Here is a 27,375-nt window from a genome sequence, read left to right on the forward strand (position 1 = left end):
CGCCGTCATGGCTGCTAACATCTAACTGCCCCGAGCAAGCCACTGGCTTGGGCCCAGCATTTAGGGCCAGGGCAGGGTGACCTGCACATGGTGGAAAGGTGCGTCAAAGGGACGAGGTGAATAATTGAAGCCATCACTACCATCCACCACCCTGCATTATCCAACTTCCCATTCCTTAAGGGCAGGGACCATTTCTGATTTAACTTCCAATCCCCAGGGCTCAACCTGGTGCTTGGAACACAGTGAGGTAGTAACAAATGTTTTTCTGAGCTAAAAATGAATGGCCCTGCAGTCCAGTGAGTGGCTGAAACCAGAACCAGTGAGTCATTTTTGACTTCTTCCGCAGCCTCACATTACACCTGGAGCAGTCAGTAAGTACTATTGATTGACTCCGCTTTAAAAATATCTCTTAAATCATTCCTCTTTTCCATTCAAGACTCAGGACTAAAGACAAAACCCTCCAGGAGAAATTAAGCCTCTTATGTTTCCCCAAAGCACCTTGTACATTTCTATTTTATAGCACTTGCCTCATTGTTCTAGAGTTCTCCGTTTGTCTGTTTCACCTGAAAGAAGTGTCAAACTCTGGAGGGCGAAATCAGAATTCGAACTCATTTTTTTTCTTGCCAAAGAAATAACCGTATGTATTTTAAAATAGGTGGTACACACACAAGATTCAAAATTCAAAAGGCATAAAAAGGAAATGTAGTGAAAAGCAAGGACTGCCTCCCACCCCCAAGCCTTCAAGTACAGAGAGGGACTTTCTATTCTTGTGCCTTATTTTTTCTCCCTGTGAGTCTTTGCCATACCAATTTACAACACACATCCGTTCCGTTATTCACACACTACTCTGCTTTTTAAACTTAATCTACTTTAGAAATAATATCTACACGTGTAAAGCAGCCATAATCTTCTTAAGAGCTTCCTATCATTTCATTGTACGGATGTGCCCAAATTTATTGTACCTGTAGGATTAATTACTACTCCTTGCTATGAGCAATAATGAAAGTAACAAGTTTCTACTTCCTTCCTCCTCTCTACCATCCAAAATTTAGTTGTTTACATTATTTTTTTAGTGTTTTGTGTTTACAGCTTCAAATATATCTTCACTTCTATTGTTTGCTTTATTTGGTATCTGATAGTATCTTTGACATCTGGCTGTAAAAGTTAACAGTATACTTACACCCCTTTCCACATTCTCTCCTCCTTCCGTTCCTAGATGTTACTTTATTATTCCCACATTTTCAGGGTTCAATTGGCATTTGATTTAGTCTTACCCTTAGAGAAAATGGACTCACTGGTTGTCTATTTGCTCCATTTTCTCCTTTCACAAGTTAGTTTGCTGATATTTGACCTGGAAGAATTTCTTTTTAAAGGGATTATGGGATCCATATTCCCTAATGATTGCATGTCAAGATAGCTATTTGTTCACTGTATACTTAAACGATTGTTCGGCTTTGTATAAAATTCTTGGTTTGTCTTTTGTTTCCTTGAGACTCTGTAGGCCTTGCTCCTAGCATCTAATGTTTCTGTGAGGAAGTCTGAGATCAGCCTGATGTTTCCCCCCTTACAGCTAGCTAATTTTTGTACCCATATTCCCAAAGGAATCTTTATCTTTGAAATAAAATGATCTTACCAGAATATTCTTGCACCACTGGTTAGATTTAATGATGAGAGATAGCATCTTCTCAAGTTTTAGATTCAAAGTTATTAGGTCTGCACATTTTCTTCAATTATATCTTTAAATATTTTATGTTCTATGATTTCAGTTCTCTGTTTTAGAGATGAGTTATATATACATTGGATTGCCTTGTTTGGTGTTCCATTTATCATTTCTTATTCTTTTTAATTCTTTGTTTTTTATAGTCTTTTCTGCTCACTGTTTCTTAATCCCATCTTCTGTTATTGTTCTCTTATTTTTTTCTCTTATTTGATCTCCTTGTTAGGTCTCATGGTATCTTCTCTGAGCTCTTTGTGAAAAAGGTTTACATTTTCCCCTTTCCAGCCCACAAAAAGGCAGCTCCCGGGCTACTCCCCAAGGCAGGGTCTCTCTGTTCCTCTCTCCTGCTCTAAGAGACTGATTCCTACAAATGTGCTGTGTCTGTGTGAATCTTCATTAACTCCAACTGTCTGGTAACAGACGTGGCCCCGGGGAAGCTCTCACTACCAGCTGGATCCAAGGGTGGGAAGGAGGAGACCAAATAAACCCTCCTAAAAGGACACAGTAAGAAACTCATCATGCTGCCACCAATCCTCGGGTCAGCCTGCTCCTCTGTCTCTGGAGTGTTCTGCGGCTTTTTGCTAAATGAAAAGCCTTTGCTGCTTTAACTCGCTTTTGGGTGTCTGGACAGTATTCTTTCCTTCAGAAGACAAGAACTGAGGAATTCCACAATCCACCCTCAGTAACACTTCCAATCTTCTAACTCATTTTTCTTTTAGTTTCCAGGGTCTATTATGGTATGTACTTAATAAATACTTGCAGAAGAAGAAGAAGAAGAAGAAGAAGGAGAAGAAGGAGAAAGAAGGAGAAGGAGAAGAAGAAGAAGAAGACGAAGAAGAAGGGAGGGAGGTAGTTTAGTTTTCTATTGCTGTTGTTACAACTTATAGATGTAGTGGTTTAAAACAACATACATTTATTATCTCACAGTTCCATAGGTTAGAAGTCTGGAATGGGTCTCACTGGGCTAAAATCCAGGGACCAGGAAGGCTGTGTTAGCCTCCAGAGGCTCTGGGGGAGATCCATTCCCTTGCCTCTTCCAGCTTCCAGAGGCAGCCCACATTCCTGGGCTCAAGGCCCCCTTCCTCCATCCTCAAAGCCTAGGAGAAGCTCAAGCACTTAACACAGGGCATCACTATGACTTCTTTTCCTTTCTCCCTCTTCCTCTTTTAAGGAAATTTGTGATTACATTGGGCCCACTTAGATAATCTAGAATAATCACCCATATCTCAAAATCCTTAATTTAATCACATCTGCAAAGTCCCTTTTGCCATGTAAGGAAACATATTCATAGGTGTTGAGGATTAAGACGGGGGCATCTTTTGTGGGGGAGGGCATTATTCTGCCTACCACAGAGGAAGAAAGGGAGTGAAGGAAAAAGTAAGTTACCTTCTCAGGCAAATGTAATTCTATACTGTAATAGTGAGGTTTCTATTTGATATTCACAAGGCTTTAAATTTTCACAGTGTTCAAGCACCTGGCCTATCTGTGAGATAAGTGAAAATCTTGTGCTTTTCTGAATGAGGCTGAAAATTGTGATTCATATAAATAAATAGATACCTGATTAATCTTGTTTTTAGGAGAAATAAAGCATATGATTTAAAACATATTATTTGAAAAGTCTATTAAAGCATTTCTTAGATGTCTTTGTTGCCAACATAGTAAATAGTATAAAGAGGTCAAATATAAATATAAAATTAAGCTTAAGAAGAAAACAGTATAGTTTAAATATAAATATGAAATGTAAATTAAAATATACCATTTAGTAGCTAGAAAGGCAGATAGATGTAAAAAAGAAAATGATAAACAATAAACCTTGAGACTAAATAAGGAAACACTTCAAATTTATGATGATGAAAAGAGGCATTTCTAAACTTATATTTTGACATCCGAATTTATCTTCGGAAATAAGATGAAACATACGGGAAACTTTTGATACAGAGACTGTACAGAAATATTAACAGAAGTGACCTTCAGAAATTGTGCAAATGAAAACATCTAGTATCTAGCTGTAAAATATATTTCAAGAGGTAAACTACTGATTACAACTTAGATTTAACTCCGACCTGTTATAGAAATAAATACATTCATTATTCTAAAAAAGAGAATGAAGAGTGGTTCCTAGAATCACTATATAGATTACGGAAAATCCCAAGGCAAATCATTCCTTTGAAATGGCTTATAGCATGTGGGAAAGGTTTTTGTTTGAATTCTATTTAAAATGTTAATAGCTTTTGTGCTGCTTTTTAAAAAATTATTATGTTCAGTTAGCCACTGTATAGTACATAATGTAGTGTTCAATGATTCATTAGTTAAGTATAACACCCAGTGCTCACCACAGCACATGCCTTCTTAAGGTGGCCCGCTTGCTCCCAGAATGCAGACGTAGAAGCTTGGCGGTGATATGCGGGCTAGATCACGTCTAATTGCCCATTGCTCCTCGCTATTTTCAATACTACACTCCTGTTTTTTAAGGAAGCATGACTCTAGTCTCATCTGTTGAATGGCCTGAACAGCTTTGGGCACATTTTTCTTTTGCCTACTTTAATGTCATTTCCATGAGGGCACAACAACACCTTTTCAGTGAGCCAGACCCGACTGATTATAAACATTAAAGCTGAGTTGATTCAGCCTTTGGGCTACATTTAGAAAAATTAGAATAAATGGAAGCAGAAATGAGTTTAGATTCAAGTAGGTAGAGACAAGGGACTCACTAGTGCGATGGAGTTTTCCAGGTGCCCTTTTGGTGAATTTAGGTAATGACCGTCAAGGTAGCTTCTCTCATTCCAGTTTCTCTGTAACTTTTTTTTTTTTTTTTTTTTTTGACAGAGAGATAGAGAGAAAAGGTAGGCGGAGGGGCAGGCAGGGGGGGGGGGAGAGGCAGGCTCCCCGCCTAGCAGGGAGCCCGATGCGGGGCTCGATCCCGGGTACCCTGGGATCATGACCTGAGCCGAAGGCAGCCGCTTAACCGACTGAGCCTCCCAGGCGCCCCTCTCTGTAACTTTCTTAAAAGAACACTTTTCCAAATCACTTTTATTTTTTCCTTTTTTTAAAAGATTTTATTGATTTATTTGTCTCAGAGAGAGAGAACAAGCAGGGAGAGCAGCAGGCAGATGGAGAAGCAGGCTCCCCACTGAGCAAGGAGCCCCATGCAGGACTTGATCTCAGTACCCCGGGATCATGAACTGAGCCGAAGGCAGCAGCTTAACCGACTGAGCCACCCAGGCCCTACTTTTACTTTTTTCTAATTACAGAAGGAATGCATGATTACTGTAGATAATTTGGAAAATAGAGAAAAATACAAAGAAAAACAACACAAATCATCTGTAATCCTGCCATCTTGAGATAACCACTATCCCTTCTCCGACATGCTTTATGGTCTTATCTGCCTCATATTTTGTTCATAGTCCTGTTATATCATTACTACGACAACGACTACTACTTATTGTCTCACTATCTCAATTGAACATAAAGTCCATGAAGACAGAGGTTTTGTCTCCCTGAGCACCAGAACAAGACTCAATAAATAATATTTATTGGCTAAATAAATATTTTTTACACGAATAAAAGCATCCTTTGATGTATCATCTTCCAGTCATTTTTCTAGAGAAACATATAAGCATAAATTATGTTTATAAAGCATTATTTTTGTTAATTGTATTATTTTTTAAATTTTAATTCCAGTATAGTGACCATACAGTGTTATATTAGTTTCAAGTGTACTCTCCATAATTTTGTTGGTATCAGGAAAAATATTGGTTCCTTATTATGCTCAGAATGACGCTGAGCTCTATGGAGGCAGTGCAGAGCATGCCTCAACAATGTTGCTTGATTTATTATAATATTATTTGTAATCTGCAGAAAACCACAGAGTCTCTTTTCCATTTAAAAAAAATTACCCCCTCAGACACCTCCCTGGCCTCAGGCAGGACAGTCTTCTGGAATCCTAGACTCACAGCATTTATCCCCACCCTTTTCTGCTGAGGGGCCCTCAAGGGAATGCCTTTTCCCCTCCTAACTGCCCTTTCACATTCTTCTAGGTCTTTCTTCTTTCATACAAACGGAGGCTGCTGGCTGGATGGTGCTAGAATCAAGCTCACCCGGACCTCTTTCCAGCTGGGTGACCTGAATCACAGTTTGCTCATCTGTAAAAGGGGGATAATGAAATCACTTTACTCATTGGGTTGCTTTGAGGTTTACATGAGATAACATGCTGTTTTAGTTAGGGCTGTCCAGAGAAACAGAAGATATACAGAGAGAGAGGGAGATAGATCTAGATATGTGAAGATATTTGTTATAAGAAATTGACCACATGATTATAGAGACTGAGATGTCCCATGATCTGCAGCAAGCTGGAGACCCAGGAGGGCCGAAGTGTAGTTTCAGTCTGATTTACAAGGCCTGATGGGGTGAGTGCCAGTCTGAAAGCCAGCAGGCTTGAGACCCAAGCTAATGCTTCAGTCTGAGCCTGAAGGCCAGAAAATACTCAGCTCAAGGGATCAGGCTGGAGGAGCTCCCTCTTACCCAGCCTTTTTGTTCTATTCAGGTCTTCAAGTGACTGGATGAGTCCCACCCATATTAAGGAGGGCAATCTGCTATATTTGGTCTATATTAACCATTCAAATGTTAATCTCATTCAGAAACACCCTCACAGCAACATCCAGAATAATGTTTGGCCAAATGTCTGGCTGTTCCATGGCCCAGTCAAGTGGACACATAAAATTAATCATTGTAAGGGTTTAGCATAGTACCTGGCACCCATAAGAAATCAATAAATGCTAACTCAGAAGCCTTTTGGATTACTCCTAGTTCTCATGATCTCCTTCTCCCTCAGAGGCATTTCTTCCTCTATAATGTTTTAGAGGTAATACTATAAAGGAATGACGCTATATAGCGCATAGAGCACTGTAATACGTTTTATTGATTCTTTATGTCCATTTTATTTTCCCAGACATGTTGGGGAGGAAAAAAAAGAAATCATTGGCATCTTCAGTGAATGAGTAAGGAGAACTGGGCTTTTCCTTCCCTGCCCATGAAAGAATGAAGAGGGGATCTTGTTCCACATCAAACCCAGGAAAAGAAGATGCTCTGAACAAACCATTAGGAATATTTGGGTTTGACCATTAGAAAGAGGACTGGGCATCTAGTTGGGTGGCTGGGCTATAAAATCTGTAGGCTCACTTCCAATTTTTACAGTTAGGTGGGGCTTGGGAGGAAGTTTGTGGGAGAGCTTGAGATGTAGCCCCGGAGTTTGGGAGACTAAATGGATATTAAGTATATTTCTTGCTTCTCACATGGAGATAGATATCAGTGACAAGGACCTGGGGTGCATGGGAAGGGTACCAGGTAGGAAGGGACTGTGGTGTAATACAGAGATAAGAAAATGGAGCAATCTTCAGCATATCCCGTTCTCTGAGATTCTTAGAGGGCTTCAGTGATACCAGGGCTCTACATGAAGAAGCATGGATAGAAAAGGAAGCCAAGCGGGCGCCTGGGTGGCTCAGATGGTTAAGCGTCTGCCTTCGGCTCAGGTCATGATCTCAGGGTCCTGGGATCGAGTCCCGCATCGAGTTCCCTGCTCAGTGCAAAGCCTGCTTCTCCCTCTCCCTCTGCCACTCCCTCTGCTTGTGCTCTTCTGTCTATCTCTCTGTCAAATAAATAAATAAAATCTTTAAAAAAAAAATAAAAAAAAAATTTTGAAAAAAAGAAAAGGAAGCCAAGCATGTAGTTGCTTTAAGCATTGCAGTGTCCAACTGCGTGAAGTAGCTAGGAACAGAGGGAGACTTGCTGCTCTCCAGAGTCCTCAGTGGGCCAGAAACAGAAGGATGCTGAATATCACCCCAACAAACAACACACTACCACCCTAGTGGAGATCCCCTCAGGGTAGACTGTCAGCTGCATACCCAACCTGAGTAAGACTGTGCCACATCCCACCACCAAGATAGCCAGGACTGTGCTCCATTTCTCCTGTTTCCTCATCTTCCCTATGAAATGAAGGATTTGGAACCTAGAAGGAGGGGAAGGAAACATCCCCCCCACCAAGACTACTTATTTCCTTTCCTCCACTTCAGGGTGCTAGTGTTGGAGGAGAAAAAAAAAGCTTACCATGATTTTCTCTCTTCAAGTCTCCAAATCAGAAAGTAAGAAGATACTCTGTAAACCAGGTTTAAATTAAAACCAATTTAAAATGGAGCCCCAGGGGCGCCTGGGTGGCTCAGGCGGTTAAGTGTCTGCCTTTGGCTCAGGTCATGATCCTGAGGTCCTGGGATCGAGTCCCACATCGGACTCCTTGCTCAGCAGGGAGTCTGCTTCTCCCTCTCCCCCTCCCCAAGCTTGTGCTCTCTCTTGCTCACGCTCTTTCTCTCTCTCTCTCAAATACATAAATAAAATCTTTAAAAAAAACCAAAATAAATAAAATGGAGATTTACATCAGATCAATCTGAATTTTTTTTTTTAAAGATTCATTTATTTATTTGAGAGAGGGAGCATGAGTGGGACGGGCAGAGGGAGAGGGAGAGAGAATCTCAAGGGGACTCTGCACTGAGCACGAAGCCCAATGCAGGGCTCAATCCCAGGACCTGGAGATCATGACCTGAGTTGAAGTCAGATGCCCAACCAACTGAGCCACCCAGGCACCCCTGAATTATTTTTAAATAATAAAGTATAGTAAGATATCACTAGTGGACCGCTAATAATGAGTTTTCTCCTTCTGAGTACATAATAAAACTGCATTTCTCATTCATCCAGGAGTTATGCAGACCCATGTTTTAATTTGGACAATGGATTATGAGCAAAAGTTACAAGTACTGTTTCCATTCTGAGAAAGTGAAAATCCTTGGAGCCCCTCTAATATTTTTTTCCTGGGCTGTGGACCCCTGAAACATACATATTAGATTAAGAAGTCCTAAACTGTAAGCAGGCTGGAAGGGGGATATGGGTTCTGGGCTTACAGCAGATTCTCCATGAACAAGAAATAAACCTTTGTTGGAGTCACTGGGATTCCTGGTCAATTTGTAACCACAGGATAACAACCTATTTGACTCAAGTAGAAATTGATGCTGGAAATGGGGTGCCACCATAACAAAAACTTAAAATATTTGGTAAAGGCTTATTAGTCAAGTGGTGGACAATAAGGTAATGTGTATCAGAGTCTGGGAAGACAGTGAAGCATGTATGTAGGAGCAAAATATTTGTTAAAACATTTGTCAGAGATAACTTGGGGGATCTATTAGATTTCTATTACTGCTATAACAAATTACCACAAATTCAGGCTTAAAATAACTCAAGTTTATTATTTCAAAGTTCTGTAGATCAAAAGTCCTACACAGATCTCACCAGGTTATAATCAAAATGGCATCTGGAGGCTCTAGGGGAAAATCCATTTCCTTGCATGGTAGGTTGTTGGCAGAACCCAGTTCCTTGTACTTGTGAGATAGAGTTTTACATTTCCTTGCTGGCTGGGAACTAAGAGTTGTTCTCAGCATCTAGAGGCCCCTACACTTTCTTGACCTGTGGCCTCCTCCCTCCATCTATCACCAAAGCCAGCAAGGGTAGGTACAATCCTCATGCTGAATCTCTGACTCACTCTTCTGCCTCTCTCTTCCCCCTTAAGAGCTCATGTGATTAGATTGGGACCACTAGAGAATGCAGGATAATTTCCCTAATTTAAGGTCCAGGATTAACAATTTTATTCCATCTGCAACCTTGATTTCCCTTTGCCATATAAAATAACATATTCACAGTTTCCTGGAATTAGAATGTGGATGTCTTTTGGAGTCATTAGTCTGCCTATCCCAAGTGGCATATGAGCCTAATGAACTTGTGCTCCAGGGGTAGTGATTGGAAAATAGAACTCTAGGAGTTGATTGCTATTGGTTGCATTTGACAAAGGTGTTACAAGAAAGGTAAGAGCTCAGAAAACAATTGCCAATTTTCAAATAGAAATGAGAGAAAATTGATTCCAAAAATTCAGGGCTTTGAAGATTTGCAAAAGGCTTCTGCTTCCAGTCCCTGAAGAAAAAGATGGGATCTAAGAAAAAGATTTTATGCAACAAAATATCAGGCTGAGCTTCCAGTTGATTAAAAGACTTCAAGGCAGGGGCACCTGGGTAGCTTGGTCGGTTAAACGTTTGACTTATGATTTTGGCACAGGTCATGATCTCATGGGTCATGAGATCCAGCATGGTGTCAGGCTCCATGTTCAGTGGGGAGTCTTCTTGAGATTCTCTCCCTCTGCCCCTCTCCCCACTCGTGCTCCTGCTCTCTTTCTTTCTCTCTCTCTCAAATAAATAAATAAACCTTTAAAAAAATAAAAAATAAAAGACCTCGAAGCAGAGAAAACACTAAGAGTATGGTACCAATAGAACTTTTCAGTTGGTTAAAATGACTGAAGGCAAAGATAAGGGTAAGTAGGTAGCCTTCTTACTGAAACCCTATACCCTCAAGGTAGACCCCTGTTAAGCTGAGCATGAGGCTTGGCATTGAGTGAGTGAAGTGAAGTAGGTTTGGGAATCATGACTGAGAAAACCTCCACTGTGGTCTTCATTCACATGGAACTGATTGCAGGAAATAGATCTTAAGCCCGCTAGGTTTTTGAGAGGAATATACCATCAGGAACATAAATCTTTGACTGTTTCAGATATAAAGCAACCTTTGAGCCACTAAGGAGAGTCTTCTTGAATGCCAACCTCAAATGTGGCAGAAAAGGATGCTAGAATAAGAAGAAGCTTAAGAAGTCAGGGCCCATGACCCCAGATTTCATGGACGTGTTGCCGATCAAAGAACATTCTCCACCTGGGGAAGGGCTGGGGTTAAGGTGAGGCAAGTGATGCACTTGCCTCAGACACCAAATTTAGAGGGCTGCCAAAAATACTCAGTAATCAAGATGACTAATGTTTTAAAACATTTTTAAAAAATACATAACATCAATATTTTATTATTAAAATTTAAAATATTTTACATTTTAAAAATATTTTTAAAATAAAAATTAATGTAAAAAAACCAATGGTAAAACATCACAATTTTAAATAAAGGCAGAATGCATGGATTGAGATCAGGGTGAAGTCAGTGAAGCACTCACTCTGGGAGTTGGGCAAAGGCAAGCCTCTCCCCCCCTGTTGGAAGCCATCTGCTGAGAAGCTACGGTCCTGAATCACCAACTTGGACCTCTGCTGCCTTGGAGAGCCACCAGATTCATAACACAGTTTGCATGAGTAAAGGATATATCCTTGATGTGCTAAACTACTGAGATTTTTTTTTAAGATTTTATTTATTTATTTGACAGAGAGAGACACAGCAAGAGAGGGAACACAAGCAGGGGGAGTGGGAGAGGGAGAAGCAGGCTCCCCGCTGAGCAGGGAGCCTGATGAGGGACTCAATCCCAGGACCCTGGGATCATGACCTGAGCCGAAGGCAGATGCTTAACGACTGAGCCACCCACGCGCCCCAAACTACTGAGATTTTAAGGTTAATTTATCACTTTGGCCTAACTAAGCCTATTCTTACTAACCAGAAAATGGCCAGTAAGTTTTTGAGTATTTCCAGGATGCCACTAGGAGTAGGGGTAGTAAATCAGCCTGGAACAGTTTAAGTGGCAACTGGGAAAAATGAAAATAGTTTCGTGTTTGTACTCTGAGACTGTTTAGTTATATGGATATATTTTTAAGGTAACTGGAGAAAAAACTATAAAAATGAACATTCAAATGTGTTACATAGTGTTTAAGACATACTGTGGTGCTGAAGAACAAAAGGAATTTGTTCCTTGTAAACCTTGGGACTCAAACAGAGTCAAGTGTCTTTTCTTTTCTTTCTTTCTTTTTTTTGAGAGAGAGAATGGGCAGGGGAGCGGGGCAGAGGGCAAGAGAGAGTGAGAGAATCCCAAGCAGGCTCCATACCCAACACTAAGCCCAGTTCAGGGCCCGATCCCATGACCCTGAGATCATGATCTGAGCCGAAATCAAGAGTCAGACGCCCAAACAACTGAGCCACCCAGGGGCCCCACAGAGTCAAGTTTCTTTGCAAAAAAATCAGTTAACGTATTGCCAAATATCAGACTTTTAATTAGTTATAAAATGAACGATCTCTCTTAAGGAATCTTGGTTTGAACAAAGGGATGGCCTATAGGCCCAGCGTACTACTCTATGTTGAGATGATTGAAAAATCAAGTGGAAAAAGGCTGATTTTCCTTTTTGTCATTACTTTTCATTTGATAGGTAATTATCATTTGTGATTCAATAATTTGTCATGAACCTCAGTGCAAAATTAGCCCCAATCTTCATTAAGGAATTTCAACCCATAAGTGTAACTCACTTTACTCAGTGGTATAGTGCTGAAGTTTTATAAAATGTGAATTTTTTTTTTAAAGATTTTATTTATTTATTTGAGAGAGAGAATGAGATAGAGAGAGCATGAGAGTGGGGAGGGTCAGGGGGAGAAGCAGACTCCCTGCTGAGCAGGGAGCCCGATGTGGGACTCGATCCCAGGACTCCAGGATCATGACCTGAGCCGAAGGCAGTCGCTTAACCAACTGAGCCACCCAGGCGCCCATAAAATGTGAATTGTTTACTGACAAATTATATTTATTTATGTTCTATAGCTGTTTTTCTTCTTTTACTAATAATCTTCAAGCAGTAGCATCTTTTAAGCTAATAAATTTCTCTGGCCATTGGTTAATCTACAAAAAGTTTAAGGATCTAAATAAACATTTAAATATACTAGGATAATTCATCTATGTAATGCAATCACTGATCACTGCTGATTAATTATTATTAGTTTTAGTTTTCATTTTTGTATGCCCACAAACTTCTTATAAACCTCCTAGTACTTAGAAACCCAGGAACAGGAAAAACAGGGGGCAGTCCCTAAAGATTTGGGCGGTTACCCGTGCAAGTATCCAAAGCAGTCTTTTTTTTAAAAGTATGCCTCTGAATTCAAAAGAGAAAAAAAGCCTCTCTAAAGGGATGGCTTCTCTTGAATACACTTTTCCAGTTGTTTGTAGCCCTGAAAGATGTACAACCTAGAAAGCCTCATGAAAAGCAAATGTTATATTTCAAAAAAAAGGACAGAGACAATTTACAGAAGACATAAGTAAGGGGAAAATGTTCAGCCTCACTTGTGGTTATTAAATAAATATAAAAATTGGGGCGCCTGGGTAGCTTAGTCAGTTAAGCAACTGCCTTCAGCTCAGGTCATGATCCTAGGGTCATAGGATCGAGCCTCACATCGGGCTCCCTGCTCAGTGGGGAGTCTGCTTCTCCCTCTCTCTCTGCCCCCTCCCCGCTTTTGCTCTCTCTCTCTAATAAATAAATAAAATCCTTAAAAATATATATGTAAAAATTTAAAACAAGATAGTATCTTTCAATCATTGAATCAGCAAAGACATTCTCAAATGACCATACTGAGGGGCGCCTGGGTGGCTCAGTTAAATGTCCAACTCTTGGTTTTGGCTCAGGTCACAATCTTGGGATCGTGAAATCGAGCCCCAAGTCGAGCTCTGCACTGGGCCTGGAGCCTGCTTGAGATTCTCTGTTTCCCTCTCCCTCTGCCCCTCCCCACCTCCACCATTCGTGCTCTCTCTCTCTTTCTCCCTGGTCCCCCCAGAACAATCCAAATGACCATACTGAATGCAAATGAAATACTCTATCTAACCTGTCTGGTGGGACTATACATATTCCTGAAAATAATTTGCAATACTTTTATACTTTGTCACTGTAAGTTCACCAATAGTAGTCTCTTCAAAATATATCATTAGTTCTGAGGACAATGAGTTATATACTAAAATACTCATTTCAATGAATAATGATTTCTGGAAAAAAAACAAAAACTGTGATCAACATAAATGTCCAACCATAGAAGCATGGTTTCACGCAGCTAGAATAGTATGGACTCTTTGTAAAAGCTAAGCTTTTGATGTTTCTGACTTGGATTCACTTCCCAGCCATAAAACCTTGGGCAAAATGGTCTCCCTGAACACGTTTCTCATCTGAAAAATGGGAACAATAATACCTAAGAGTCATGGATGTTGTATGACCAAGATTTCAAAAAAAAAACCAACTCTCTCCATTTTGCTTTTCTTTAAGCAGGCATATTTCAATGTTCTATAGCTACCCTGTCCAATACCATAGTCACTAGCCACATAGAACTATTTAGATTGTTTATTAAAAGCAAATACAAATTAAAATTTAGTTCCTTAGTTGCACTAGCTACATTTCAAACTTTCAGTGACCGTATGTAGATGGTGGTTCCTATACTGGACACTGTGTGGATAAAGAACATTTTGTCATCTCAGTCAGTTCTTTCAGATACCATTATTCCAGAGCCTTTCTGTATTTAAACTAGAAAAGCTCATTGAAAATTCTAAGAGAATATAGTAGTAAATGGCAAGAATGCGTCTAATGAAGATAAAACATACACACTTGTGCACATTTTGATGCTATATCTATATTTTGATGATATGCTTTGACTTCTAAAAATTATTCCTAAAATTTAGTTAGGAAAAAAATTATTATAAGTTCAATTATAGCAGAAGAATGATCACATCACAACCCCTAAGAGTGTCCTCATTTGTCTTAAGTTGTATTAGGCACAGTCACCTCTTGATTTTTCCATATTTTAGCCAGTTCTTTAAGAAGTTATTGCTGAATTAGTCAGAATCAACTTAGCTTAAAATGTCTCACTAACTTATTGGACATATTGTTCTGCTTGAACAATTCTATGAATTTGGTTCCCCTATTAATATAGAATTTTCATGTCATCTTAGTGAATAAAATAGGTAGAATGGGAAAGATTTTTCAATAATAAGGATATTTGGTGTGTACTGTATTTGGATGCCTTCTTTCATGTGATTGACACATACCATATTGGTGGTTTGTGTGTGTGTGTGTGTGTGTGTGAGAAAGAGAGAAATATTCCTCCTCAAATCTAAAATATCCTTAGACATGGGCGCCTGGGTGGCTCAGTTGGTTAGGCGACTGCCTTCGGCTCAGGTCATGATCCTGGAGTCCTGGGATCGAGTCCCGCATCGGGCTCCCTGCTCGGCGGGGAGTCTGCTTCTCCCTCTGACCCTCCCGCCTCTCATGTGCTTTCTCTCTCTCATTCTCTCTCTCTCAAATAAATAAATAAAATCTTAAAAAATAAAAATAAAAATAAAAAATAAAATATCCTTAGACATAAAAGAATACCATGATAATTCAGTTCTTTTTTTTTTTTTTTTAGATTTTATTTATTAATTTGACAGAGAGAGACACAGCGAGAAAGGGAACACAAGCAGGGGGAAGGGGAGAGGGAGAAGCAGGCTCCCCACGGAGCAGTGAGTCCGATGCGGGGCTTGACCCCACAACCCTGGGATCATGACCTGAGCCGAAGGCAGATGCTTAACTGACTGAGCCACCCAGGCGCCCTCATGATAATTAAATTCTTGATTATTCCATTTTACTTCTCTTATGGATCTGTTAGATTAAAATTATATTTTTTATAGTTCTTATTACATTTTATAAAGTTTACTTTAAAATTCTCCAAATAAATAAAAGTAACAACAAAAATCCCAACATTAAGAGTTTGAGAGTAGAGATTCATTTCTAGAGAATTCCCAAATTGACTTCTCTCTCCTATTTGTTTTAAGTTTGTGAAGTGGGGGCGCCTGGGTGGCTCAGTTGGTTAAGCGACTGCCTTCGGCTCAGGTCATGATCCTGGAGTCCCAGGATCAAGTCCTGCATCGGGCTACCTGCTCAGCGGGGAGTCTGCTTCTCCCTCTCCCGCTCCCCCCTCTTGTGCTCTCTCTCTCTCTCTCACTCTCTCTCTCAAATAAATAAATAAATAAAATCTTTAAAAAAAAAGTTTGTGAAGTGGAACAGAGCATGGGTGTTAGGAGAGCCTTTCTTTGTTTCTTTCTTTTTCTTTTTGCTAATATCATTATTATTTTTATTGCTTATTTTTCCAACTCACCCAACTAATTTTCTGGTCATAGGCAGAACACAACACACATAGACATGTATAAGTAAAATGAAATTTGGTTCTTTTGACATCAATGCAGATCAACAGCATTTCCTAACCTACCAATTTTCTACAGTCAACCCAGCCTTGAGATCCACACTTGAGCATCTGGTCTACTCCTGGACATGTGTTTGGGCTGCCTTCCCTTCCCTTTGTCCACTCACATCTTGCCCATCCTCACATGTCTAGATTCATCTCCAGGTCTCCCATGCAGCCAGAGACCACTGGCTTGGGCCACTTATTGGTTTGGTTTTAAAGACTTACTTACCTGAGTTTGAATTTGGCTCAGGCTCTTTCTGGTACACGGACCTGAAGAAACACTTCAATTCTTGATAACTTACTTAACTGTTACAGGGGTATAATGAAAGCACCTTATTTGTGGATTGTTTTGAGAATTCTTTTAAAAGATTTTATTTATTTATTTGTCAGAGAGATAGAGAGAGAGATCACAAGCAGGGGAGTGGCAGGCAGAGGAGAAGTAGGCTCTCCCCTGAGCAAGGAGCCCCATGTGGGACTCAATCCCAGGACCCTGGGATCATGACCTGAGCTGAAGGCAGATGCTTAACCCAGGTGTCCCTGTTTTGAGAATTAAATGAAAAATAAAGTACTCAGTATGGTTCCTGGTACCTATGAGAACTCAATCATAGCTGTGAAGATAAGCCTTTCTTCACCACACATTTCTGCCAGGCTACCACCTTCCTACTGATTTGACTTCCTGATGATTCTGATTCTAGGAAGCAGTTGTGCTGACAGTGCATAAAACATTATACACATTAGAAAGGTCTACCTTTCATCATACTTTTGTGAGTCTGAGACCTATGACTCAGTCCATTGAGGCTGAGTTTCTGAAAATATACACTTAGGACCAGCCCCTGGAATGAAATGGCCAAATAAGACACTCGCTGTACTATCAAGCAAAGGGGTCAACTTTCCTAGAGAAACCCACTCTCTTGAGCTGTGACAATTATAAGGGACACAATCGCCAGTTTTATGATTCATTTATATCCATCATCCTGTGTGCTCGGTGTCCTTCACATGCTGACTGATTTTTTCATCATAAAGATGCATCCACATTTACCATTAATTCTTTTGCTTTCCAAATGTTTTGTATCACTTTATCACAGAAATAACTCAGTAAGAGTTAAATCTCAAACAGCAAAGCAAAAAAAAACAAATAAAACCCCCCACCAAGGTTAAAAAAAAGCACTTGGAATCGTTATTCACCCTAAATGCTCCAGACAAAACTGTGACCAAAATTTGCCCCCTTGTGTCCTTTCCCTGTCTCCATAACCATCTTTCTGACCCTCTTACATTTCCAACAGGTGATCATGCTTTCTCTACTTTTCTCCGACCCCCATCAAAGATTGCTTTAAGGGGGAAAAAATCCAATAACCTCATTCACATTAAGATGCAAATTAACAATTCCCTGCAAGGCTTAATAGGGTCTCTCCCATTGGGAATTTATATTTTAATGTGAACTAGAGGACCACATCTATAAAAATATAATTTCAGGGATCAAAAAGTGAAGTAGAAGAGGTCACTCAAGGAGGCTGTAGGCATTTCTTGAACCTACATATGTGAGATCCTGAAGAGTGGAGCACAGCAAGGTCTGGGAGGAGGAGCCAGGGGCTGAGGACAAGCAGAACATTGTGGATGTTCCTGGGTAAGGCAGGATAAACTGGGAGGTGGAGCATGGGATGGGAAGGTTCATTGGCAGGTGGAAGTCAGTGGTGCAGCTCCTCTAAGCATCAGAATAGGAGAGGCCCAGCAAGGCAACACCAATGGGGCTCTTGGAAAACAGGAGGGGAATCTAGCAACAGGCAACATTCAGACATCCAGACAAGGAGACAGCACTGCCAGGGAACACAGACTCCCCTGAGGCTTTGGGGTTTAAGACAGGTTCAGGGTTTCAGAGGACCAGGGTGAAACATTCTGAAGTCACACTCCAGAAACATTCTGAAGTCACACGCCAGAAAATTCTGAAGTTACAGCCAGGAAACCAGAGTCCTTGTAGCATCGGGGAACTTAGTGATACATCCTCCCAATTTCTTGGCTCCAGTGCTCACTCAAAAGCAGGTGGTCTTCAGCCCAAAAGGTTTTAGAACAAGTGGACCGTGGCTTTGACCTGAGAAACACTTGTCTCCTTTACCACATACTCCAGGCCTCACCCATTCTCCAAGACTGACCTCCACGTGTGTCTCAACTGGATTTTTTTCCGGTGTGTGGTCTTGGAGCATCTCACTGCTCTTCTGACTGAGCTTCCTTGGCTCTGTACTTTCAATTCTTGTTCTGGTCTCCCATTCCTGTTCCTCACCAGCTGACTTCCCTCTGTGCTCCACATGTGGTGCTCCTTCCAGCTTCTCAGACTTGCTTCCCTTGGAGTAATTTATGTTGCACACTGAGTAATGAAGAGATGTCTCAGATAGTGTCCAAACCATTTTCCTCCTCCCAAGTCAAACTTAGCCTACTTTGTCTCAATTACTATCACTGGGCTTCCTGAAGAAATTTGCTGTGCAAAGAACCTGTACCATGCCTGACAGTTAAAAAATGTGAAGAGGAGGTCTGTCTAGCAGCATGGGCCTTTCAGTACTTAGAAGATAATCAACTGCGGAATCCCAAATCCACTGGTCCAATCAGCATCTTCCACTGTTTTGGGGTCTATGCCAATTGCCATGGGTCTTCCTGGACCATGAAACAAATTTGGGGAAGACCCTGAGGTTCTATTTGTTTTGTTTTGTTTTTAATTCTATTAGTTTTTTTTTTTTCCTGCAATAATGCTGAATAATAAACAGTCTCCGAATCTCAGGGACTTAGACGAATACACATTTTGCAGTCAGATTTCTCCCCTGGAGCTTGCCGGACCAGCTTCAGACTGCAGAATGGGTTGAGATCTGCTCCATGTGTCTGTTGTTCTAGAACCCAGACTGAAGGAATGGAGAGGACTCAGGGCATGTTGTTCTCATGACAAATGACAGGAGGAAAAGAAAGTGAGTCAAATGAGATGAGCACATTCAAAACATTTGAACAGACTTGGTAGAGATTATATCTGCTCATATTCTATTGGCTAAAGTCGAGTTCAAAGTCAATAAGCTGTAGAGTAGTATTCCCTCCTTCTAATCAACGAAGGCTTGACCCTGGAGCAAAGATAGAATTGTGGGAAAACAGTACAATCTACAACACTGGCCTATATAGTAATAACAATAAAATAATACTAGGAGGAAGGGAAGGAGAAGGACAAAGAAGAGGAGGAAGATAAACCCTTTGTTGAAAGCTTTCTTTGGGCTAGCCAATGGACTAAGCACTCTTATGCATTATCTCATCCACCCTATTGACAAATCTCAAAAGTAAATGTCTTTTTATCCTTCACTTGGTAAATGAGGAACCTTAGGGGCATGGAGGTCAAGTAAACTAGTAACAACAGAAACAAAAATAAAGATGAGTTTATAATTATTAAGCATGACATCAATTTTGAAACTTTTCTACTACAAATAATAGAAAATTGAAGTAAACTCACTTCAATGATGCCGTTAATTATTGGGCAAAAAGTCCAGAGATAGGGGACTCTACGCTTGATTAATTCAGTGGCTCATCAGTATCATCAAAGACCCAGGGGCCTCTTTGTTTCTGTTATTATTTTCAGCGTGTGGATATTGCTCATCAATTGTTACCAAGATGGCTACAGCAATCCCAGGCTTCACATGTGGATGATAACCTCCAAAACCTCCCTCTCATGCATCCCATGGTTAAAGTTCCTACAAAACACTTTCCCTCACCTCCCATTAGCCAGCATTATATCATATATCTATGCCTAAATCAATTGCTTGACAAGAGGGAAATAAGTCAGATTAACTTAGGCAAATTATGATTCAACCACCCCTTGGACTTAAGAGAATCCTGGTCTTTTAACACACATGGCCCTCTGGGGTAGGTAAATAAAACTGGGGTTCTGTTAATGAGGGAGAAAGGGAAGCAAGGCTGTTGTGTAGGCACTCAAAATGTCTGTCACCATTTCTTACTATGTGGCAGCTTGCTTATACCAATTCATTACATACTCTCAATGACTCTGTGATTTATAAACTGTTATTAGTCTCAAATTTTAGATTTTATTCTGAAAGTTGAAGTAAATTCTCCAATATCACTCAACTAACAAATCGCAGAGCCAAAATTTAAACACTGAATCAAAATTAGCTTTCAAAGCCAGAGTTCTTTTTTTTGGTTGGTGAACAATGATTTCTATTTAAAAATTTTTTCCAGCTTTATTGAGATGTAATTGACATATAACATTGTATAAATTTGAGGTGTACAACATGATGGTTTGATACATTTATATACTGTGCAATGATTATCACAATGGGGTTAGTTAAACACCTCCATTGCTTCACATAATTACTATTTTTTTTCCTGTGGCAAGAACACTTAACATCTACTCTCTTAGAAACTTTCAAGTATGTAATACAATATTGTTAACCATAGTCATCATGCTGCACATTAAACCCAAGATCTTATTCATTTTATAACTGCAAGTTTGTATCCTTTCATCAACATCTCCCCATTTCCCACAAATTTGGGCTGGCTTTCTGCACATGCTCACTAGCTATCTGCCAAAGCTCTCTCTCTCACTGTTGCCATTGGGAGTGAGCCCAGGGAGCTAGCCATAGGGTGGGCGTTGATATGAGTGAGAAAGATGGAGTGCTGCGGCCATGGGCCAGTTGAGCGGATCTAAGGGTGAAGTGCTTCAAGGAGCTCATGGGTGGGCTTCTTGATGGAGTCCATGATAGAATTTGTGTCTCTTTAGTGCCCTCTGAGAGTCCTATCTGCTGCTCTCCCAGCCACTCCCTGCCCCCCAGTCATGATTCAGTACTCCTTATGGGGTGACATACAAATGGGCTTCTTTGGCTGCGTCCTGCATAACTGGGGAAGCTGGGCACTCACTCACATGCTCTCACTTTCCCCCCATGGGAGAAATCACAGGCTGAGAAGATCTCTCTTGACCCTGAGCTCTGCCACCTTGGGGCGGGGGGCCGATGCAGGTAAAGGGAAGATATTCCTTTTACCCTCTCCCATGCGTCTGGTCCCGTGTTTTTTTTTTTTTCTTCAACAGTGTGCTGGAAGTTCTCCACTGGAAACCTGGATTTCCACAAAGACTCTCTCATCTGTGGGTGATTTTCTGGGACAGGGGCTCCTGTACCACAGCCAAGAGGGGCTGGAGCTGGTTCATAGGTCACTGTAAGGTCCACAGCTGAGAGCAACATATCTCTGCCTACTACCTGATGCACAGGTGGGTGAGATTCCTCCCCATGTTGGCATACTGGGCTGGATTCCACATCTCCCATAAAGGCACTTTTGTCCATGGATGGATGTCAAATCTTTGTTGTTAGGGTTGGGACACAATTGAAGGATGTCTTATTCTGCTATGTTGCTGATGCTATTCCTTCCACCAATCATGTCTTCCAAAGTCAGCTCTGAACCCAAGTCTAGATATTCCTGCATTATGTTGGTTGTAGGGTATATATCTTTCTACATTTTATTTTCTCTCTCTCTTTTTTTTTTAAAGATTTTATTTATTTGACAGAGAGAGACAGCAAGAGCAGGAACACAAGCAGGGGGAGTGGGAGAGGGAGAAACAGGCTTCCCGCCGAGCAGGGAGCCCGATGCAGGGCTTGATTCCAGGATCCTGAGATCATGACCTGAGCTGAAGGCAGACGCTTACCGACTGAGCCACCCAGGTGCCCCGTATTTTCTCTGAAGTCAGAATGCAACTAATAACCAATGACATGTTAAAACCTCCCTGTCAGCACTTTTTCCCCTTAAAGACACATAAAATAATGAAACAAAGTGTCTTAAAATCAAAGGCATACCTGTGAAGAAATATTAGACCTCCAGGTTAAGATAATGTTTCAAAAAGTGATACCAAATTGTCCAGCTCATGTCTCCAAATACCAGTGCCCTGATTCATTAGTACTGGGAATTTTTGGGAGATCTTCCAGAGGCCTCTTTGGCTTGCCTCTTGTCCCTGGTTGACGGGGCATGGGGAAGTCCAGACACAAGTCACAGTTACATACCCTAATGACATACTCTTCCTTTTATGAGTCCCAACTTAGGATGACATCCTCTCATGGATATTTGTCTCTTACTTTATACTATACCCCAAAAACTCATGGGGAAATAAGGCAGGAGCCATGCCCATACCTGTTGTCCCCAGCTGGCCTCATCAGCCTTGAGACTATGGTTGCTTTCACCTAGAACCTGACCCTGATCAGGGCCTGAGTACATTCTGTCCATCTAGTGAGTATACCAGCAAAGCCACTTACTGCCACCATGTTCCTGCCACTTGATTAACACAGGAGAAGACTTGGATCCCATCTTTCTATATAGTAAAATCCTTCTCTGTCCATGAAAGACTTGAGTTGTGCACCTTGAGAGGTAGGATGAAGGTAGTTTCAATTGAAATAAAAAGGAAGAAGTGGATATGAAATATGAAGGGGCTAAAGATTAGGTCAGATTTCCTAGAAGCAGAATCTGAGATGTTCTCAGGAGAAACCTTCAGGATAGCGCCAGGGAAGGAGCCAGATAGGATTAGCTTCACTGAAAGTCTGGACTCAGCCTGATCTTATGGGGAGCTCTGGGGGCAGGAAAGCCACCATGGAGGTGTTCTCCCTGAAAACACTGGGTCTGGGGCACCCGGGTGGCTCAGTTCATTACATCTGACTCTTGATTTTGGCTCAGGTCATGATCTCAGGGTCATGAGATCAAGGCCCCATCTTGAGCTCTGTGCTGAGTGTGGAGCCTGCTTAAGAGTCTCTCTCTACAGGGAGCCTGGGTGGCTCAGTCGTTAAGCGTCTGCCTTCAGCTCAGGTCATGATCCCAGGGTCCTGGGATTGAGTCCCGCATCAGGCTCCCTGCTCCGCGAGGAGCCTGCTTCTCCCTCTCCCACTCCCCCTGCTTGTGTTCCCTCTCTCACTGTGTCTCTCTCTGTCAAATAAATAAATAAAATCTTAAAAAAAAAAAAGAGTTTCTCTCTCTCCTTCTGCCCCTCCCCTGCCCCACCTGTGTGTTCTCTCTCCCCCCCCGCAAAAAAAAGAAAGAAAGAAAGAAAAAAAAAAAAAAGCACAGGGTCTGGAATTTAATCCCACCTTCTCAGGAACTGACTAGGGGCTCCCTCCAGCAAAAGGCACAGCTTCCCAGGCTATTCCTGGTAAAGTGGCTCCCACAGGCTAAGGCCAAGCGTGCATCTGTGAACTGTGAGCAACTAACACTTACACCAGTCGTCATCTGGGGGGGGGGCACCAAAATCATTTTTAGCACAAGATTTTGATAAGACTTAGTGGCTTATTGGCTATTTTTTTTTAATGAGTTTTTTGTGTTTACATATTCCGCTTTTATTCATCTATACAACAAATGCATGTGTTTTAAAGCTATAACGTAATGTAAGAAAAAAAAGAGTGGAAAAGACTTACTTGCTTCAAACTGAACTAATGCTGCCTTTTCTCTCCCTTTTTGCTCTAGTGGAGATATTACAGATGAATTTATAGGACTTGATGATAAGCTACATCAGGAGAGCAGTCAAGCATTTCACCAAGGCTGTATATATCAAGGCTCAATTCAAACGTGCTTGAGAAGAGAGACCCTGTTGACTCTGGTTGCTAGAAAGGATGAGGTCGGAGCTGACCTGTAAGGTGACTGATGGAAGGCTCCAAACAAACTCAAGATTCACTTAATACTTTGACACAGATTTTCTCTGTGCATTGGGCTCTTGTTCTTACTCTGTGGATGGGGTGGAAGGGAACAGTGTTGGAGAGACAACTTTAGGCTTACCTTAGCTAATGACCTTAGAATTAAAATGAGACTTCTTACACTCCATTTGAGTATACGTAAATCCCAGGGAAGAACTCTGATTGGCTGCCTCAGGTCACATGTCCACCGTACGGCCCAATCACTGTGAAGGGGCTATGTGGCACAGACTGCTATGGATTGACAAATGTCTTTCTCATTTACCTCCTGGCATATAGCCAGGCTTCCTTTCCCAGCCTTCTTTGCAGGTGATGTGGCCATCTGACTATGCTCTGAATAATGGAATGTGGAAGGAGGTGATGGGTGTCACTTCTAGGTTTTGCCTATGAACACCTCCCACCCAGTCATTCATACACCCTCTCTGTGCCTATGCGCTAACCTGGGCCACAGACTCTGAGGCCAAGGGGATGATGAAGGCCCAAGACAGAAGGAGCCTAGGTCCCCGAATGACTGTGTGGAAGGCTGCCTGCTGTCCAGAAGCATTCACCCTGGCTCTTGCACGAGCAAGAAATCAATTTGTGTTAAGGCACTGACATTTGGGGGTTTGTATATTACAATAGCCAGTATTTCTTGCTCTAATGAATACAGGGTACTATAAAGAACCAGACTGGCTTTGTACTTAGTCTTGTGAACAGGTGAGCAGACAACTGTGGCCTTCAGTGCCAAATATTAGTTAGTTATTGGATCTGATTAGATTCTAACTGACTGACAGCTGGAGTCACATAATAATTACTAATGACACATGGAGAGTTTGCCAGATAAAGCTGAGCCTGAGTTATAAACCTTCTTTTGTAACCATGGAATTCCATGATTGACAGTGCCGTTAAGACCACACAGAGTGGGAAAGGAACTGATCCCTAAAGGAAACAGGAACACTGTACAATGACATCATCTAAAGGGAAACCATTAATGCCAACTGCGTGCCCAATGACTGCAGAAGAATAGGATTATCTTCAAAAGTCTGTAATTCTTTTTTTTAAAATATTTTATTTATTTATTTGAGAGAGAGAGAAAGAGAGCATGAGTGGGGGTGGAGGGCAAAGGGAGAGGGAGAAGCAGACTCCCCAATGAGCAGGAAGCCCGATGTGGGGCTCAATCCCAGGACCCTGCAATCATGACTGAGCCGAAGGCAGATGCTTAACCGATTGAGCCACCCAGGCTTCCCAAAGAATCTGTAATTCTTAATTAAAAATTTTGGTCAAGGGATGCCTGGGTGGCTGGGTCATTGGGCGTCTGCCTTTGGCTCAGGTCATGATCCCAGGGTCCTGGGATCAAGCCCTGCATTGGGCTCCCTGCTCAGTGGGAGGCCTGCTTCTCCCTCTCCCAATTCCCCTGCCTGTGTTTCCCCTCTTGCTGTGTCTCTCTCTGTGTAATAAATGAATAAAATCTTTAAAAAAAAATTTTTTTTTGGTCAAAAAAACCGTGATGAATTTCTCCATATCTGAAAATAATCATCTTTTTTTTTTTGAAGATTTTATTTATTTATTTGAGAGAGAAAGAATGAGAGATAAAGAGCATGAGAGGGAGGAGGAGGAGAGGGAGAAGCAGACTCCCTGCTGAGCAAGGAGCCCGATGAGGGACTCGATCCTGGGACTCCAGGATCATGACCTGAGCTGAAGGCAGTCGCTTAACCAACTGAGCCACCCAGGCGCCCTGAAAATAATCATCTTAACATAATAGTTGATTGTTCTTCTTTGTCTATATGATTTTGTGTTATTCTACCAGCAACATGTGCTCCCTATTCCAAGCAGCTAAGTTTTCACCTGTCATTAACATGGAAGTCCCATCGCTGTAGTTGTAGAGCAGAGCACTCAGATTCAGTGTGCTTCACACTCACCCAGAGGGTGCATGAAAATGCGGATTCCTGGGCACCACATTTCGAGCATTTGGTTTAGTAGAGCTGGGCTGAGAATTTGCATTTCTCACAGCTTTCCAGGTGATGCTGATGCTGTTGTTCTCGGGACCAAATTCTGAGAACCACTGCCCTATGGAAAGTGGATGGAAGAGTCGCCATGTTTGTGCGTTGGCAACTGCAGATGGATTTTAGCTAGTTATCAGAAGATCACTCTAGACTTAGACAAGAAATGGCAGGCTTCAAGGCAAACATCGAAGGAATTCAAGGAGTCTCTGTTCCAGGGTTGGGCCCTCAAATGGTAATGGATAGAATTGAAAAGCCTTCGACTGAGAACGTTCCAGGAAGACTTCATGATTGAACAACGTGAATCAGCCAGAGACAAGGATCCCATAAGTGGCTTTACCTTCCTCCCATCTCCACCCATTGCTTCACATGTCCTCAAAGTAGCTGCCATTAGCTAAAGAGAATGACTCGGGGGCTAGGGCACAAACTAACAAAAACCAGATTTGAGATCTATGTTTAGGATCAGAACTATGTAATGACGTGAGCGTACTAAATTTTTGAAGCCATTGCATTGCCAAAGAAACTATGAGCCAGGACTGAAAACGTTTGGCTTGTTTGAACTTTAAAATAACCTTCAGTCTGTCTCCTTCACTAGATTGTAAAATACATGAAAAGAGGGACCTTTTTTTGCCTGTGTCTTTAAATTATCATGCCCAAGTTTTCACTGCCTCACAGGGCCTCACACAGAGTATAAGCTTCGTAAATATGTGCTGGGAAAAACAAAAGAAAACAGTACAACCTTTAGAGAACTGAAAGTTGCACCAGCTAGAATCTGGTTATGAAAGCTATGTGTCCGCAAGGAAAGTATACTCGCTGGGCACCCCAGAGATGCCATGGAGGCTTATGGACAAGACAGAGACACCTTGAGTGCAGATCTGGGGACTTGGGAACATGCACCCTCTGGCGGTGACTCCCAGAGAGCAGAATCAGGAGGTATCAAGATACTCCCTCCAGCCTTAGGGTACTTGTGGGGGAAGGGACTTCACTGTGCCTGCTTAGCAGGATCTCAAAATTGTTACGTGCGTGTCTCCCACTATTTCCTTTTATGAACAGAAGGTTTATTTGGTCTCTGCTGGATCATAGTGTAGTGTGTGTTGTGGGAGTTTGCAGATAATTTGTCTTTTCAGATCATAGGTCATTGGGCTATCAGGAGCCACATCTGGATGGAGTGGTCTCTGCCATCACCCATGATCCTAGAATTGGGCTAGGTGTAGGGCATGGATGGAGCTTTGAGTTGTCTCCATTGGGGAAGGGATATGTTCTTGTGTGGGAAGAAAAATAGACAATATTTGAGAACCAAAAGGAATGAACTATGAGTTCACCAATCCATTTCCTTTTTTTTTTTTTTTTTCCCTGGGCTCACAGATAGCCTGCATTTCCCAGGCTCCTTTGAAGTAAGGTGTGGCCATATGACTGGAATGTAATTGTCTTAGTTTGGGCTGCTGTAACCAAGTACCATAGATTGCAGCTTATAAACAACAGATATTTATTTCTCACCATTCTGGAGGCTGGAAGTCTGAGATCAGGGTGTCGGCGTGGTTGGATTCTGGTGCAAACCCTCTTCCAGGTTATAGACTACTGACTTCTCTCATGTCCTCATGTGGCAGAAGGAGAGCGAGCTAGCCCTCTGGCCTCTTCTTATAAGGGCACTAATCCCATTCATGAGGGCAGAGCCCTCCCAAAGGCCCCACCTCCAAATACTATCCCATGGGGGGTTAGGCTTCAACATATGAATTTAGGAGGACACAAACATTCTGTCTATAATAGGATGTTCACAAAACTTTTCAGGCTTAGAATATGAAGATTTCCCATGTGTGATTCTCTGTGCTTTTTTGTGTGTATATTACGTGGAAGTTAATATGCTGGGCACCCCTCAGAGCCACCTATTGAAAATGGCAGCACCTCCATCAGTATGAACCTATGACTGACTGCATGAAGCACCTACCACCTACTGACCACGGAC

This window comes from Neomonachus schauinslandi, chromosome 10 (genome assembly GCF_002201575.2).
Source record: "Neomonachus schauinslandi chromosome 10, ASM220157v2, whole genome shotgun sequence".
Classification (NCBI taxonomy): domain Eukaryota; kingdom Metazoa; phylum Chordata; class Mammalia; order Carnivora; family Phocidae; genus Neomonachus; species Neomonachus schauinslandi.